This window comes from Cupressus sempervirens, chromosome 11 (assembly GCF_028749045.1).
Source record: "Cupressus sempervirens isolate cs-2001-9-10 chromosome 11, ASM2874904v1, whole genome shotgun sequence".
NCBI lineage: Eukaryota > Viridiplantae > Streptophyta > Pinopsida > Cupressales > Cupressaceae > Cupressus > Cupressus sempervirens.
The window spans coordinates 56,938,599-56,958,848 of record NC_143128.1 but is presented as its reverse complement, the minus strand read 5'-3'; positions in this window follow the sequence as shown (position 1 = coordinate 56,958,848).

Sequence of the window (20,250 nt, the reverse complement as noted above, 5' to 3'; positions counted from 1 at the left end):
GACATCTTCTAGAAGAGTCTAGACTTTGGATGAGGATAAAGACTTTCTCGAATAGTCTAGAATTTCCTAGGATGAGGATGAAGACTTTCTAGAAGAGTCTAGAACTTCTTAGGATGAGGATAAATTAGATTTTTAGGAAATAAATAAAGTTTTATTTATTTCAAGGGTTTGGGTTGAAGAGATATTTATTAAAACTTTTTTTATAAACATGAGGATTAATATTTAATCTTAATTAAATATTTTGAGTTGGGATTAGGGGTAGGAAATGATGGGATTAGCCTTTAATTAAAATTAAAGAAGGATTAGAAGATTTTGAAAGAGGTTAGTGGTCTTAAGGAAATTGGCCAAGTTTTGGGCAAAAAATAAATTTTTTATTTATTTTGGGTTTTTTGGTCAATTTATTAATTAAATAATTAATAAATAAGGAAATAATGTTTAAATAAGATTTAAACATTTTTGGGAGGGATTCCTTAATTAAATTTTTTTAATTAAGATAAAGGGGTTTAATGGCATAAAAATTAATTAATTAATTAAATAAATAATTAATTAATAAAAGATGATGTCATCAGGACTTTTTCAGAAAATAAAAATACTTTATTTTCTAAAGGTTTTTAGGTGTCTACAAGAGGAAGCAAGGAGCAACTGAGAGAGTGAAGTTTGAGTATAGCTAGTAGCTACAACTTGGGAAATAGGGAGGTTCTTTGGTGGTTTGCGAGCACAAGTTTAGATTCTTCTTGGAGTTCTCTACTAGAGTGTGAATCTACACTAGCTAGGGGTTGGTTCTTTAAAGATCTTGTAGAATTACTATTGTAATTGCTTATTATTTGGTTGTAACCTAGAAGGTGTTATAGCCAAGAGTGTTGCATGAAAATTTGATGATTCTATCATGAGAATTGGTGTTATTCGAGATCTAAATCTCTTTTTTGTTGTTATTTTTCCATTGTGTTCTTTTTTACTAGGGGCTCAAACATCTCCTTTGGGGATTCTCCTACCTTGCACTATGTTAGTTTTTGTATGACCCCTTTCGACCCATTCAAACAAATAAAATAGGTCCCTAGGGGTCCTAGGACCCTTAGGGACATTTTTTGTAATGAAATGCATCTTTAGGGGTCATAGGTTGTCTTATAACCCCTTTTGGCCCATATGAACAATTATAATATGTCACTAGGGGTCCTAGGACCCCTACAAACATATGTTGTCATGAAATGCATTGAAAGGGGCATATGTTATCCTATGACACCTTTCGACCCATTCCAATAAACTAAATAGGTACATATGTTGTCATAAAATGCTTCAAAAGTGGTCATAGATTATCCTATGACACCTTTTGACCCATTTGAATAAATGAAATATGTCCCTAGGGGCCCTACCCCTAGGGAAATATGTTGTTGTGAAATGCATTGAAATGGCTCATAGGTAATCCTATGACCCCTTTCAACCCAAATAAACAATTATAATATGTTCCTAGGGGCCCTAGGACCCCTAGGGACATATGTTGTCATTAAATGCATTGAAAGGGGTCATATGTTATTCTATGACCCCTTTTGACCCATTCAAACAAATGAAATAGGTCCCTAGGGGTCCTAGGACCCTAGGGACATCTGTTGTCATAAAATCCATCGAAAGGGGTCGTAGGTTATTCTATGACCCTTTTTTTACCTATTTGAACAAATGTAATAGTTTCCTAGGAGTCCTAGGACCCATGTTGTCATTAAATGCATTGAAAGAGGTCATATGTTATTCTATGACCCCTTTTGACCCATTCAAACAAATGAAATAGGTCCCCGGGGGTCCTAGGACCCTAGGGACATCAGTTGCCACAAAATCCATTGAAAGGGGTCATAGGTTATTCTATGACCCTTTTTCACCTATTTGAGCAAATGTAATAGTTTTCTAGGAGTCCTAGGACCCTTAGGGACATAGGTTGTCTTGAAATGCGTAAAAGGGGTCATATGTTATCTTATGACCCCTTTCAACCTTTTCATAGGTTGTCTTAGGAACATATGAAACATATACAACATATTTAAAAATATTTATATTATGTTATTAAACACATATGATAATAAAAAGTGTTAAATTATTATATATGTGAAATTAATAAAATACATATGTTTAATGACATATGTTATTAAATACATATGATTAAACATATATTGAGTTAACAAATGTGATTAAACATATGTTAAATGAACATTTGATATTAAACATATATAAAAAATATGTGAAACATATACGTCACATTAGTATATGTAAAACACATACATTAACATATGTGAAATGTTTATATTTGAATTTTTTTTTTCAAATTTGGCGAAACAAATCAGGTGTTCGATATATTGGGTATTCGAGTTTAAATTGGGTACCCAATAAATTTTATTGAAAAAAATGCACAGAATGATTCTCTGGGTCCCCAAATCTGAAAATAACAAGTTATGTTTGTTAGTTTGTTGTCTTAAAATTTCTTTCAGCATGGGGAGTAGTTGTTGTCAAAAGAATACGTGCAAGACGAAGCAGATAAGTGAAGAAATTGAAGATTATAGGGAAAAGGATAATGATAATCATCAAAAGAAGAGACAAGGTATGTTAAATGTGATTGAAGTTGCACCTATAACTATGGTTTCTAGTGAATATGATGTTGAATTTGAAAATGTTGAGGTTGTTAATAAATTAATTCAAGATGAAGATGTAGGATTAGAAGATGAAAACATAGGGTTGGAAGTTGAAAATGTAGCAATTGAGAATGCCACTACATAGATTGAAGATGAAAATATTGATTTTGACAATATGAATGCATAATTGAGGAATGAATATGAATCAATTGAAAATGTTAATATTGCACAAGGATGTTACACAGTCCTACTTATAATCAAAATGGTGTCCCTTGTAAGAGAGGCAAAATTCAAATTTAGGACTACAACACGAAAATGGTTACTTGAAATTGATGAAATGTGGAAGAGATCAAGTAGAACTTCTCAGTTGTGGGATTTAAGACTTTATAATATTTTTTTTGGCAACAAGACAATGGTGAAGCAATGCCTACTTTTATGCATTTGTTAAAGATGAAAAATATGATACCTATGCTATCAAAATTGAAGATTTGTTTGAACAAGAAATATGAGAGAAATTACATTATTGTAAAAAAAGAATTTCAATGCTCTGTAACACTACTACCAACAATACGAATAAAATGAATCCAATAATAAGTACAAAGAACACAATAATTTTTTATTATTTAGCTCCACTTAATACAAGTACAAATACACAAATTGAACCACTCTCAATCTGAAAACCTCAAAATACAAGTAAATATCATCCAAATATGATTCCATAAAGATTCTAAAACATACTGAGTTCAGTACAATAATGAATTACAATTTCATCCTTAAATGCCTATGTTCAAAATATGGACCCTACAAGCAAATAAATAATGATTCAAGAAGAAATTCAATAAGCATTCTTTTCTACTTGTAAACTCGAAGCACCTGGAAACACACAGGATGCAACACAAAACAAAAGAGGGCTCAGTACACACTGAGTTGAAAAGCATAATCCACCTGCATGCATGTTAGACCAAATATATACAAAACCATAATGCAAATATCTATTTCACTATAACATAGTGCAGTTCCAAAATTAATATGCAAGAAGTAAACCTTTACTCATTATTGCAAAATTAAACTCGCACTAAGAATAACACGTAAATGAAACATATATATATTGAGGTGTCATCATTATGGCACTAAGATACTGCATCCATGTACGGTATGCTCATAGTCAACACATAACAGGTTTCTCTATTATACTTGTCAACGAAAGAATAGAGATATGCCTTGTTTTCCGTACTCAACCATATAGGTTTAAGTCATAGGTAAGGCCAACTATCTTTTTATATGTAATTAACCCACCCAATTCATTTTATAATTATCACTGAATTAATTAACTGAATAGGATAAACCAAATTCAGCCACCCCGATATACGTTCATCATAGCTAATCTTAAAATACACATCAAACGGATTTTCTAAGAATTTTCATGCTACAGATATAATTCAGTATTCAACATGATACTACATCCTTTAATCTATTTGAACACATCTTAACTTTGCCTATTTCCAAGGTAAATTTAGACTACTATAACAACAAAATCAAATACTATAATATTAAGAACCCATAAATACAATTAAACTGATGTCTTAACTTAATGATATTTACTGATCTTAGTACTATACTATTTAACCCTGCTATCATAACAATCTATACTTATCCTTTGGAATAGCAAGATAGTAAGATCAAGTACAAATAATTCTTTCATTTTGAAAAATGAATTTCATCAACATATATCATTACCGAAACCTAATTTGAAATCAACTTTCCATTTCAAAAGTAACTGGAGAATAGTTCTGATACCCATTAAATAATAGAGTATAACTTTCAAAGTAAGAGAATTTCTATTCATTTCAATCATTAACTGAATTAGAATACTTCATAACAAATTCTTATCATCACAGACAGTTTTCTGCATAATCAAATTCAATCATTGATTGATCAAAAGGGTCAATAACAATTGTTGCCACTCATGTTAACTATACATTTAAACTATTGTGATTTCAGTTCTAGTCACATTCAAATTTCCAAGTTTACAAAACCTTTACAACAAAATCATTACGCATGGTAACTAATAGCTAGAACTATGTTTTCTCCATATGAAATCATTCCCTTTTTAAAACTTACAACATCATCATTTGACATCATTTAACATTTTCATATTACAAAGACCAACTTCATTTATTTTTTCTTTTGCCTTATAATAACTAAAGTTTCCACATTTTAATGCAACTGATAAAATTGGTTATGTACAATTTTGTAATTTATTCTATTAAGGAAAAATATGGCTGTTATCTAATGAATCTTGCTACCAAGAACATGGATATTTTGAAAGCATGCTGTTTCAACTATACGACAGTAAATTCACAACATTTTAATATCAATAATTTCCTTATTAGCTAGTACAACCAAAAACACATTCCCCCCTTAAATCGATGATAAGATGCAATTCATTTTTTTTTTTTTCAAAACATCACATATCAATCAAAACATGACTGTTCATTCAAAAATTCCTGAATGCGCAAGTTCATGCTAACTGTTTACCAAAATATCGATGTCAACATTTACTACTGATTGTTAACAATCTTATATGTTCTTGTATCGAAATCGATACCCTATAGATTTCTCATCACAAAAGTATTGACTGAAATCCATTTAATGGTTGAGCCCAAATTTCCCTATATCTACTAAGCTGACAAAATCTATTTAACATCTAAACTTTAATTCACGCAAACTATTTGATGTAATGACTATTCCCAAGTTTTTGTAGATAACCATTTAACATCTAAACTCTAACCCTTGGTCCATGCAATGATATACATTCGCAAGTATACAAAAGATATATACATACAAAAAAACTCAAAATATATCACCATACCTCACATTTAAGTATGGATATATACAGAGCTGCGAGATACATATAACCCAACTTCGCATATACCCATGCTTAAGTGTTAGATACTCAACATATCGCTAATAACCATGTATAAATAAACATATTGAAATACAAATGCAGTTATAAAGAGAGGGAGAATAGGGTAAGAAATTTCCCCTACTTGAGAGATAGTAGAGGGTAAATGCTCAATACCAAGAGCTTCAACAACTCACCATGAGAGCCAAAACCCAATTTAAATACCGCACTTCCAAAATGCAGAGACCCAGATACTGGCTTGCAATAGAGGATATGATAATCAACAAAAAAATCCAAATGAAATGTAACAAATAGACTGGCTATGAGCAACTCAACGATGCTCAGCCTCATAAGCACAAATCCTCTTTCAACAAAACCCTTCATAATGCTGATACCCTCACAACAAGGGTCACAAAAGTTAAACCAACAGAGCAATGCAACCAAGATTTCAGCCCAACTTCAACAAAAAAACTCAACTCACAACCAAATTGGCCGATAAAGACTTATGTGCCTTAAATCCTCATTAACATGCATTCAATGCATTGGTACTCATCATAGAGTCAAGTATACAGTAGTTCCACTACCTCTACCATGTTTTGGCTATGATCAAAGCAAGTATCCCTTTGATATTAATGCATGCAAAACCCATTAGGTTTTGTTTTATTTAAACCTCATTTCATAACATCAATAAAATAATTTTGATATTTCCTAATCCACTAGAGTATGGTAATAGCCACGAGTTTAAGCCCCATTCAAAAACACAACATAAAACATATTGATGCCATATTTTAAAAAAAACTTATAAAAACAAAAGAATGTATATATATATATATATATATATATATATATATATATATATATATATATATATATATATATATATATATATATATATATATATATATTCCTTAAGCTGGTAAGATCAAATAGAACTGTTTTATAAAAAATTATTCCTAGGCAAAGAAAATTCATATAGCATATCCTGAATTTAACATTGGCCAATAAATAACCCGCAATGTTAACAAACTAGTTTTGCGAAAACAACTAAAGTAAAACTTTCTAATATTAATCCAAAAGTATTGTGCATCATAAAATCAGAGAATTCAAATATAGAATCTTGAAACAAACTGAATATTCAGACATAAACACTTTTCCTAAGGACATTATCACCAAGTTCAATAGATAAAAAGAACATAATATCAAAGAAAAAATTATAACCACAAATTCCCAATATGCAGTAAAACCAAAGAAGTGGTCAGGCATGAAATGCTCTTAATAGGATTGGAAAAAATATCAGGGAGAAGGGCAAGAGATCTACTTGAAGGGTTATTACAACTTCCCTTGTAAGTCAATAGTTGAGAAAGGCTCGCTTTATGAGACAAGCTTGTCTTGACTTAAACCTAAATCGTAAAACTTTGAAAAGAGGACTTTCTAGAAGAGAGAGACTTGATGGTCCTCTTCAAAATGATACATGGTCTTATGGTGGGAGACTTCAAAATTTTTATAAGAAGCTAACCAATGATATGAAGCAAGAATTACATAATTTTGGCACTCTAAGTTAGGAGTCTCACCAAATGCTAAGGATGTGCAGAAGTTGAGAATTGGAAATAGAGACTAAACCCCACATCTTAAACATTATTTGGAGGTAAGCCAAACAAATTTGTGAGAGTTATAAAACATCACATATATTAGAAAGGGATTTTGAATCCTTGATGTCATTTTATTGTGTACCACTTATAATTTGAAATACATGTTGTTGCAAATATCATGTTTTATTTTCTATGCACCATGAACTATTATGCTCCATTCATTATACTTTTCATAGTAATGAAATGCTGGAGATTTGTGGTGCTAGTGGGCTTCCAAATCATCAAGAGACTTACTAGATCAAATTTTATGTCCTAAAATCTATGGTTTTTTCTTTTATAGAAATGATTTCTTAAATAAGAAGTGCTTAGAATATGGTGACTTATCCAAGTTTATACATGTTTCCATGAGGGGTACAAACAAGATCTTGGGAGAATAATAGTACAAATTTTTTTATATGCAACAATGAAATACATGTTGAAGAGTGGAGGTGGGGGCTATAGATGTAAGTTGGTTGCAAAATAAATTAATATGGATGATTTTATTTCATATTTCAAGAAAAATATTTTCTACAAGTATGCAAGGCATAATCATAGGTCTCATTGGTTGGATCAACAATTTATAAAGTATAAGGACACTTTTCCCATTGACACTATTATATTAGTTATTGACTTTTCATAGAACTACACATTGCATCCCCAAAATGAGACACAATATTAGTATTACAACTCCATTCAGATTGCAATTTTTGTCCACATAATATTTAGACATGCCCCTAATAGTGTGGAAGATAATCAAAAATAAATTAGAGAGTATCATTTTTACATGAGCAATGATAAATCTCACTATCATGAGTTTGTGCAACATTGTTTTGATAATTGTTTTGATTTCTTGTGAGACCATGATATTTTTATGGATAGACATATCATTTTCTTAGATAATCACACATATCAATTCAAGAATGCTCACATTTTTTATTGGTTGTGTAGGATGCACGTAGAGAGGTGTGTGCTTGAGAATTGGATTTTTTAAAAGTCCAGCCATCTATTAGATCTTGTTCAATAAAGACATGTATTTGCATTGGTTGCACCATAGGGCAATAATGGGAAATCAGATTATTGGTAAGAATGTTTCCTAAGAAGTAAACAAAAGCTTGCACACTAGATTATAGATGATGATGGATTTACATATCCTATTAGTTTAGTTATTGTTTCTAGAACATGGTTGTGATCATACATGCTTAGTAAGAATGTAATTCTTGCATTAGACTACTATGAGAAGAATAAAACCATTCTAATATATTCACACCTTATTATTATAGCAACAAATTTCAAGTTATTGAAGCATCAAGGATGACCTAAGTCAAAGGAACTTTTACTATTAGTACTGCTGATCATGAAGCCCTATTGGAGACCCTTAAGTAGAGAGAAGAACCTATAAGAACACTCTACTAGGTAATAGAAACTCACACCAAGGTTTACTATGTTCATTATACTTAAATTCAATTCATCCTTTGTACATTTGCTTCTTTTTAATTCCAAATATTTAGTTTTCTAAATATATGGATTGTGAATGGAGTTGGATACACATATCATAGATATTGGTGACTCAAACATACTTGATTAGTGCGAACAAATTGACAGTAAAGTCCATAGTACACTCTTCTCTTATGTTTTTTTCTTCATTTATCTTGTTATCTTCATAATGATCACGTGAACCAAAAATATATAATTTTCCCAATTAATTGATCTTATCCTCATGCCTTCCAAAGGTAGGGGTTATAAATATGATGGATGTATGAAATTCCTCTACCATACTTTGGAGTATATCTTACTTTTTCTAGTATTGATCACTATTTATTAATTATAATGGGAGTATAATATTTGATATTTTTTATGCTGTTGGAATGTAGGTGTAATCAAGAGTAGGAGTGCATGGATCTAGATTCATTTTGACAAGTAGAACAATGACACTTATAATATTTTTTTAGTCTAGGCTTTTTGGTGGTTGTGTTTCTAGGTTTAAAGCCCTTATCATTGATGTAATTGTACATTATAATATATATAATGCATATTTATGCGGTGACTTGGGTTACACAAGGATGTACATGTACTAGTACCTATTCTTTTATGAACATATTTGTACATGGTAGAAATATAAATTCATAATTTATTTGTTCGAATACCTACAATTATGATATTAGAGTAATAAAGTATTTTCTTATTAATTCAATCATATTGATTTAATTATTAAGTAACTTATTATCTCTAGTTTACTTAAGCTAAACTTTGGGCATATAATAATTAATTCTTTTATTAATTATTATCATGCAACCTAGGTTAGTTACCTGTTAGGGTTTTGATCTCCTTTTATAAGGATTTATCTCTTTTTAATTCATTCATTCATTTTTGATAATAGACATTTTATCTTTTTTCTCATCAAGATTGTCTTATCTATGGATTTGGGAATTCCAACCTCCATAGCTTTTTGCTTCTCTCTTTCTATGACAAGAGTTTGCATACAGGTGATTCTTGGGAGCTATGGGGTTGATCTTTCATCAACTTCAATAGATGAAACATGTGAAAAACTACAAATGTGAACTCATTGATTTAATTAATTTAGCCATAAGGTAAATCATTTGGTCTCTTATTCCCTAAATTGGTCAAAGAGGTAAAAGTAATTAAATAAAGTAGAGGGAGCATCAAAGTTTTAGCTGTCCCTAAATGGAATTGTTGGCATCAATTCTTCTACTCTGTTAGCTCTAGATGGACAGGTAAACCCTAGTGACAACCCCATGTCATTTATTGAGTCAATAGAATGTTCACACCCACCCTGGACTAAAGTGTACCCAAGGTTCCCAAAGCAATATTAGGTAGAAATTTTTAGAGGGCCATACCTCTGAGCTTGAGACATTTTAGGTTCTTCTGGTCTTCATTTGGTCTAAGTCATCCAAGTGACCCCCCTTCTAGCTTTCCAATTCCAATTCTCCTCCCACTACATACAATGAAAAAATTAAAATAACTTAAATGAAAATACTAAACATACATTCAATTATCTAAGTTCAATTTAAATTTAAGACATGAATATATAAACATGAATAATATACACATGGACAAAAAATGAAAGTAATTTATAATATTAAAAAAAAAAATGTTATAGATATGTCATATATATGCATATGCCTATAAAAAATACATCCATATACAACTATGGCACATATTCTATCTCGAACAAACTTACAAAATGTGGCACATTCCATCAAAATATGTCTACAATATCAAAGTTTCTAGATACAAAATGGAATATGTGCCATCTAAAAAAGTTCCACAAGGCATCTCAAAACTACAATATATAAAATCCTATGCTACTAGTGGATCATCCAAATGAAGCCTCTTTGATGTGATCTTTGGGTCTAATAACTCCTGCATTAAAAAGCCAAACCCCAAGTTAGACTAGTTAATTTATAATATTTGTGCATATACTAAACATAAATTTACTCAAATACACATTGATTAGTTATTTAATAAAAATTTTCAATTTGAAACTCTCATACACACCTCTCTCCATGTCTTCCTTAAGCGATTAGGAGTCCAATATGTCCTCACCAGTGGTTGAGCATTGTCAACTCTGATCTATATATATTTGGACAATTTTGTGAGATTGATCTAAGAATTATCATATAAAATTATTACTAATAGAATAATAAATTTATAACATAATAAAAAAAGTTACATTAAACTTACTTGTGGTGATATTTCCTCTGGAAGCAATGGTTGCATCAGAAAAGATACAAACCCCTGATGTCCTTCCTCTATCATAGTAGGTGTTTCCTACAGGAGTCAAGAGCATAATTGTTAACAATCATGACAATTAGTTTTGTATACTTTTATGAAAAAAATTAAAATAGCTAAAAATGATAAATTTATATACATCAGGGCTCTAACTATGAATAGAAATTCCTGAGGGTCTACGGTGTTGAATCCACATGGAGTCATCATCAGTGGCCAAGCCTTATAAAATAAAGAATGTTATAAATTTTTTTTAGTACACAAGCTTAAAGTATGCATCTACATTTAATCTCTTAAGAATACCTCATTTCCTTCCTCTTGTCAATGTGACATGCCTCAACCCCCTCACTTTTCCCCCTAGCAATAGGTGAGACCTATAACATAAAAACATGAGAAATTAAATGGCGTAGGAGCATCCTGGGTGCAAGGGCAATCTTGCATCACCCAAAAATATTTTATTTTCAGTCTTTTCTATTTTAGTAAGGACTAGTAGACGGGGTGGTTACTATTTATAGGAAATTACTATTTTTAGTAATTTTTTCATATGAGCTTGGAATGTTCTCATTTTCTATAGGAAGGTTCATTTTAGAGTTGTAAGCCTACCATAAAAATCTCATTGCTCAAGCATTAGTATCAAAGAAGTTATTACAAATTTTTGGTGGAAACATTTGCAGAAAAATCTTTAGGCTCACTGTTGGAAGCCTTAGAGTGCCCAGATGAGGTCAAAAAACTCAATAAAATATCCTACCATTGTTCCAAGCTTGTAGATCAGGAGTTGGCATTTCTAAAAAGTGGTTATAATAGTCAATCAGAGCAATGGTTCATTAGTTATGGCCTTCGAAAGTTGGGCTACCAAAATTTCTAAAATAAAATGTATTTGGCTAACTCTATGTGTATTGTTAGGATCTGTCAGCCCTAGGTATTAAGTTTGAGCATATAGAACCTTCCCAAGCAGCATCAAACTGCCTATTTAAGAAAGGCTTGAACATTGTCTGGAATAGCTCTGGGTGATAGTTTGTAGCTTGTCTTGCAAATTATTGTACTTATGAATTCTATAATTCCACATTTGTTGTGCAAATAAGAATTCCATATTTTGTTCTTGCATTTTCTATTGTTTCTATGCTTTTGTTATGAGTTTATGATAATAAGAGGAACTCCTTGCATCAAGTGGTATCAGAGCTAGAGTTCTTGAGTGTGTGGATAGATTGCTGACTGTGAGGCAGTTCACACCAAGACCATGGTTTGGGCTGAGCATGTAGACAGATCATCGATTATGAGGCAATTTGCACTAAGGTTTTAATAGAAGTGTGAAAATGCTTCCACAAAGAGAGCAAGGTGGAAGAGTTATAGGTGTTACACCTAAGGGTTTTCGAGCCCTCCAAAGGAAAATGAAAGCATTGGAATAACAAATGTGAAGAGGAATAAATCTTCCTATGAGAGATGAAAGTGAGGACGAGGATGAAGTAGAAGAAAATGTTAGATCAAAGGTAGTTCTAAACCTAGAGGAAGAGAGGCTTTTAGGGCCATCTCCAAGATTGGAAAAAGACCTAAGTTTGAAGTTCCCACATTTTTAGGAAATATTAATCTAGAGAGATAATCAATTAGATCAATGAACTAGAGGAGTACTTTGAGTACAAAAATATTGAGGATCCAAATAGGGTCAAGTTTGCAAAGGCAAAACTGAAGGGACATGCAAACATTTGGTGGCAAGAGGTTTAGTTGGAGCGAAATAGAAAGGGAAAGGACAAAATAACTAGATGGGATCAGATGATAGCTAAAATGAAGCAACAATTCATTCCTATGGATTATGATCTTGATCTGTTGAAGAAGATGCAAGGAATGAAGCAAGTGGGAAAATTTGTACAAGAGTATAACAAAGATTTCTACCGAATTCTCATTAGAACTGGCCATGCAAAAGCTGATAAGGAGAAAGTCACCCACTATCTTAATGGGTTAAGACCCAACATTTAGGATGAGCTAAGTATAGTTTGAATGAGTAGTATTAAGGATGCATACCAGTTTGCCCTAAGATTTGAGGAGAAACTAAGCAAGAAGTTTGAAAATAAGAATAGTGGAAGAGGTTGCGGTGGAAGATTCGGTGGATGATCTTATGGTGGTCATAATGATGATCAAAAGAACAAGGATGAGGCTGGAAGTAGTAGTTAGAACTAGAGGGGAAACAATTTTAATCATTTCCATTATTAGAACAATAGAGATCAAAGAGGGAGAGGCTAAGGACAATGATTTGGAAGAGAGGCTTCCATGGAAAATGTTTTCACTACAGAGAAGGGCATAGAGCATTTGAATGTACCAAGCACCAAGGAAGGATAGATTAAAGAACATAAGGTCAAGTGGGAGTTGCACATGTTGATGAAGATGCCAGATCATCACATTCTAAAGATGCTAAAAGAGGAGAATTCCTAGTTAATCAAAGAGTCCTATTGAGTGGTGAGAATGAACCTGAGAAAAGAAGGAGCTTAAAGAGATTAAATTTCCACAATCCATAGCAAATAAACTGAAGATAACTTGTTTTGCACAAGTTGTAGATGTGAAGATAACTGTTGTGATGTGATCATTGATAGTGGAAGTACTAAAAATCTAGTGTCAAAAATGATGGTCACCAAGTTGAAGCTAAAGAGGTAGAAACACTTGCATTCATACCGTATTGCTTGGGTGCAAGATGACCACAAAGTCATGGTGAATGAATAGTGCTTAGTGAAGTTCAAGATTGGAAGCTACTAGGATGAGGTACTATGCGATCTCATACCTATGGAAATATGTCATATGTTGTTGGGTAGGCCGTAGTAGTTTGATAGGCATGTTGTACATGATGGGTGAGCAAATACCTACACTCTAACTAAGGATGGAGTGAAACATAAGTTGAAGCCATTGAAGGATAACAAAGAAAAGGTATGTAGTGTTGCCACAATATGTTTTGTTGATGTAAAAGAGTTTCTTAAAGGTATGAAGCATGAGCATATGTGTTTTTCTATAATTCCTAAGGATAGTAAAGAATAAGTAGAGGAGGTACTTGCAAAAGCTGTAGATATGTTGAGAGAGTTTTCTAATATAGTATCAAATAATGTACCTAAAGGATTGCCTCCAGTGAGGAAGATTAATCACTAGATAGATCTGGTTCTAGTAGCTAGTTTGCCAAACAAGGCAACACATAGAATGACACTAGCAGAAAGTGAAGAGTTAAACATGCAAGTTCATGAGTTGTTGTAGAAGGGGTTGATTCATGTGAGTCCATGTACTGTACTAGTAGTATTAGAACCAAAGAAGAATGAAGAATAGAGGATGTGCATAGATTCTTTTTCTATCAAAAAGATCACAATAAAGTATAGATTTCCATTGCCAAGGATGGATGATATTATGGACTATTTAAGTGGAGCTAAGTATTTCACAAAGATAGATGTAAAGAGTGGGTACCATCATATTCATATTAGAGAAGGTGATGAGTGGAAGACTTCTTTCAAGACAAGGGAAGCACTATATGAGTGGTTAGTCATGCCTTTTGGGCTAACTAATGCACCAAGCACTTCCATGAGGTACTAAAGGAGTTTTTGGGTAATTTTGTCATTGTTTACCTAGATGATATATTGATCTTTAGTATGACATTATAGGAGCTTTTGATTCATATTCACAAGGTGTTTGATAAGTTGAGGAAAGAAAAGTTGCTGATAAACCTAAAGAAGTGTAGTTCTGTAAAGAAAGAGTTAGTGTACCTAGGATTTTTAGTCTTAGGAGAAGGTCTAAAGATGGACCCAGAGAAAGTGAAGGCTATCCTTGAATGGCCCACTCCAAGGAGTGCAATAGAGGTAAGATCTTTTCATGTACTAACTACATTTTACTGAAAGTTCATAAGAAGTTTTAGCAGTATTTGTGGACCCTTTACCAAAACAATGAGAGGGGATAGGAAAGAGTTTATGTGGATTGTAGGAGCAGATTAGAGTTTTAATCTGTTGAAATAGAAGATTACTAAGCAACCTATTTTAGCACTTCCTAATTTTAACAAGGTGTTTCAAGTAGATTTTGATATTGGTGGTACTACAGTATGAGCTATTTTGAGCCAGGAAGGTAGACCTATTGCTTATTTTAGTGAGAAGTTGAATGATGCAAAAAGAAAATATTCTATTTATGATTAGGAATTTTATGCTATAGTTAAAGCATTGAAGAAGTAGAGACACTATCTTCTTCTTGAGGAGTTAGTTTTGTATACTGATCATCAAGCTTTACAATATTTGAACAATCAAGAAAAATTGAACCAAAGGCATTTAAAGTGGGTTGAGTTTTTGCAAAGTTATACATTTCTTTTGAAACACAGGAGTGGGAAGTATAACAAAGTTGTAGATTCTCTTAGTAGAAGACAAATTTTGCTAATAGAAATGCAAATAGAGGTGGTTGGGTTGAAGGAACTTAGTACATTGTATCCAGATCATCCCAATTTTGCTAATGGGTGGAAGGCTTGTACAAAACCTATTATACTTGACAGGACAAACTAGTTAGATTTCATGATCTAGGATAATATGTTGTTCAAAGGAAGCCAGTTGTAGATCCTTAAAAGTTTAATGAGAGAGAATCTCATCAAGGAGAAGCATAGTGGAGGATTGGCTAGACATTTTGACAGAGATAAAACCATAGCTTTGGTTGCTGAAAATTATTACTGGCCATAGTTGCAACAAGATGTGATGAAATTTGTAGAAAGTTGTAGATTATGTCAGATGGTGAAAGGAGTGAAGCAGAATACAGGGTTGTATCAGCCATTACCTATACCAAAGAATCCGTGGGAGGATGTTAGCATGGATTTTGTTCCTAGATTATTGAGAACATAACGCAAGCATGATTCTATTTTTGTGGTGGTTGAAAGATTTTCAAAGATGGCATATTTTATTCCTTGCAAGAAGACTAGTGATGTTGTTCATGTAGCAGAGTTGTTTTTCAGAGAAGTGGTGAGATTACATGGTTTTCCAAAGAGTATTATTTCAGATTGAGATACCAAATTTGTTGAGTTTTTTTAGCGTACATTGTGGAAGAAGTTGAAGAAAAATTTGAAGTTCAATTCATCACATCATCCTTAGACTGATGGATAAACAAAAGCTGTGAATTGTAGTTTGGGAAACTTACTGAGATGCTTGGCTAGAGATAAACCAAAAAGATGGGATATGATTTTATTATAGGTAGAATTTGTATATAATAATTCTATCAATAGGAGTACTAGTAAATCACCATTCTAGATTGTATATGGGAGTAGTCCCAGAAATGCTTCTGAGCTGAGGTAGTTGGATAAAAGAGAGATAAGTAGTGCTAAAGTAGAAGATTTTGCTGAACATTTGAAGAACATCCATGAGGAGGTGAGGAAGTACATCATAAAGATGAATACATAGTATAAGGCTAATGCAAATGTGAAAAGGAGATATAATGAATTTCAGATTGGAGATGAAGTCATGGTTCATTTGAGAAAGGAGAATTTTCCAGTGGGTACATATAATAAGTTGAAGATGAAGAAGTTTGGACCATGCAAGATAGTGAATATGCATGATTCTTGAAATGTGTATTGAAGTGGAGTTACCTACTGAATTGAATATTTCACCAGTATTTAATATGTTAGATTTGATAGAGTGTTATGAAGGAGGTGATGGAGATGAAGTTGCAAAAGCACAGTGGAGCATTCTAGCAACTAGTTTGGCTGCAAAGGAGGTTAAGGAGATAAAAGACAATTGTGTTGGAAAAAGTACCAAAAACAAAACTTATGAGGAATATCTAGTCAAATGGAAAGGGAGACCAATTGAGGATTCACCATGGCTAGAAAAAGAGGAGGTTAACCATCTTGGTTTTCCTCTGAAGACCTAAGATGTGACAGGGTCACTTCTCAAATTACCTCAAGTATCTGATGCAGGAGCATCTTGGGTGCAAGGGCAATCTTGCATCAGCCAAAAATATTTTATTTCTAGTCTTGTCTATTTTAATAAGGACTAGTAGACAAGGCTATTTTACTTTTTATGGGAACTTACTATTTTTAGTAAGTTTTTCATATGAGCTTAGAATGTTCTCATTTTCTACAAGAAGGTTCATTTTAGAGTTGTAAGTCTACCATAAAAATCTCATTGCTCAAGCATTAGTATTAGAGAAGTTATTGCAGATTTTTGGTGGAAAAATTTGTAGAAAAATATTTAGGCTCACTGTTGGAGGCCTTAGATTGCCTAGATGAGGTCCAAAAACTTGACAGAAGGGTGCTAGTACTTTTTCGACCTTGTAGATTAGGAGTTGGCATGTCTAAAAAGTGGTTATAATAGCCAATTAGAGCAATGGTTAGTGAGTTATGGGCTTTGAAAGTTGGGCTACCAAAATTTCTAAAATAATTTGTCAAAAATGTATTTGGCCAACTCTATGTGTATTGTTAGGATTTTCCTACCCTAGTTATTAAGTTTGAGAATCTAGAACCTTCCCAGGCGACATAAAATTGCCTATTTAAGAAAGGTCCAAACATTGTCTAGAATAGCTCTGGGTGATAGTTTGCTGCTTGTCTTGCAAATTATTGTACTTATGAATTCTATAATTCCACATTTGTGCTGCAAATAAGAAGTCCATATTTTGTTCTTGCATTTTCTATTGTTTCTATGTTTTTGTTATGAGTTTATGGTATGAAGAGGAGCTCCCTGCATCAAAAATTAGGAAAGTAATAAACTAATGTAAAACAACTTATACTGTGGATGTCTCAAGGAAAAATAAAATGACTGAGAGCATGGATTCATCTACCCAGCTCATCTCCTTATCGGTCATTAGCTAAACATTTGCATCACATAAACATATACAATGTACTAGTACACAGTTGTTAAAATTAGTCTACTAAAAAAAATCATTTTAAATTAACTATGTTATGAAATAAAATATATATACTTACCATGACACAAGGAGACCGTGTCTCAACCTTCCTCTCCTCACCTCTCATATAAGATGCCTTAACATGAGATTCTCCAACATCTATACCCAAGTTTGGTGCATCCTCCTCCCTAAATATATATTGATATGCATTAGAATCAGTCAAGGGATCGACACATAAGTTCTTGCATGCAATGCAAGTGTGGGGCACGCAAACATGTGAGTTGTTGGCTAATGAGCTTGTAATAGCATCATCAACATGAGGAGGATAAATTAGTCTAGTTTGGGAAACCAATAAAGAGATCAATGAGTGAATGGTTCAAATAGCTTCTTAGGTAGCCTCTATAATCACATCAAAATTTTGTACTAGAGGAGGGGAAAACATCACTGGTGGGGGGTGACATAGGTGACCACTTTCCTCCTCCAGGTGCAAATGGTCTATTTTGGGGTGCTTATAATCCTATGCCTTGGTTGGTCCTCATGCTCCAATAGTTCATCTTTTATCCAAGAACAAACTTGGCATACAATTTTCTCAAAAAATAAAAGGGCACTTCCAAATTGTTGTGTGATGGTTTGCTAAAAATCATCCACTAATGATCACAAAAGTGTGAACACATTACCTCATTTGTGCACCATTTTATTGATAATTTTGGTTTGGTACTTTTGACTTTAATGCCAATTTTTAGATTCACAAATAGGTTTCTCAAGTCATCTTTACTAATGTTTAGGGTTGCAACCTCATTATAATCCAACCCATCACCAAACTGTGCATGCATCTCATCATACTGATGAAGAGCCACATTATGTTACTCAATAAGTATCTCAATGTTTTTAACTATGGAGTTTAAAGTGGATAGCATGGGAGAAAACATGAGAATCTTTTGATATGTGGTTTGAAACCCCCATAGTTCATTTATATTCTAGTTAATCAAATATTCCAAATGAAGAGGGTTTTGAGGAGGAGTGGATCATTTAGGCATGGTTGTGGTTTGGATGGAGGTGATTGTGGTTTATTTTGAGGCTCATTATTTTGTGGGTGGGGGTTTTGAGGACCATTTCTATTATCCATGCCTTTTTAGATTGGAAATTTAATTCAAATTACAAATGCATTCAATTAAAAACTAAATAAACCCTATTTAAAAAAACAAACAAACTAAATTCGATTGAAAAAACAAATAAACTACATAAATGGAAAACAATTTACTTACTTGGACTTCAAATATGGTGCACAAAATATAATACCCAAAATTATTTCAAATACTTGAAACATTGAAGATAAAAATACAACCCAAATATTGGTAAAATCTAGTGAAAAATGAAGCTGTAGGTGCATATATTACCAAATGTATCAAACATCCAATTTGGTAAGGATACTTAAACTTTTCTATGGTGATAGGCTTGGGGGGGGGGGAAAGTTAGACCAGATTTTGAATCATGGGTGCCTATATAAATCATAATGCCATGTCCATATCAATAGTTTGTTCAAATATTTTGTGATGCTCAGTACTTTATCACACCTACAACACTAATTGACAACCTACAATACACATACACATACAAATAGTGATGAGTAAGAAAGACACACCAAATAATAAAACACACACACATACACCATATTGTGGGTTACTAGGGTTAGTACAAAACCATAATCATAAATTGAAAGAACATCATATTGAAAGCAACCAATATAATATTATATCAAAAACATGGTGATCCAAAATAGATTTTTTTACAACAAGGCTAATCATAATGTAAGCATACACTAGGATGCTAAACTAGGAATCTAAATATCTAATCCCATAATATCAAGCATGATGCTAGACTAGGAGTCAAAGAAACATGTCTAGTCTCATATCGCTTATGATTTTAGCAATTTTTTAGAGGCCACTTGAATCGTTATTCTCTCTCCTAATTCTTCTAAATTTTTTTCTTTATAAAAGATAAAGATCAATTCAATATAGATTGTGTGAGCTCTCTAGGAGTTTATCTTCTCATAAATAATGAGGATATGGGGGTTTCTTATGAGGATCAACACATGAGAGTTGATTATTCAACTAAGAAAACCTTTTGGAGTGAGTCTTGAAACCAAAATGCAAATGCCTCTATAGGAATAAAATCTACATGATTTGTATAGGTTATCTTGTTCAGGAAAATTGTGAAGAGTCATTGAAATAACCTATTCAAAAGTTGAGATGGGTTCTAAAGGTTTTGAATATTTATCACCAAATTTTATAGGGATTATTAATTTGATGGAGAAATCATGCTAGTACCAAGAAGATATTTTTTCTCATGTTGCTTCTATTGAGGATTTTCCATAATGGGTATTGCATTATGACACAATTGTTGGAGCTATAACTGAAACAATTATTATGTTTTCATTGATGTAAAACCTTATTGGTAAGACATTTTCTACCAATGTAGAGTGCCATATCTTTTTATTAATGAAGAGAATTTGAAAATAGAGTTAACAAGATGAACT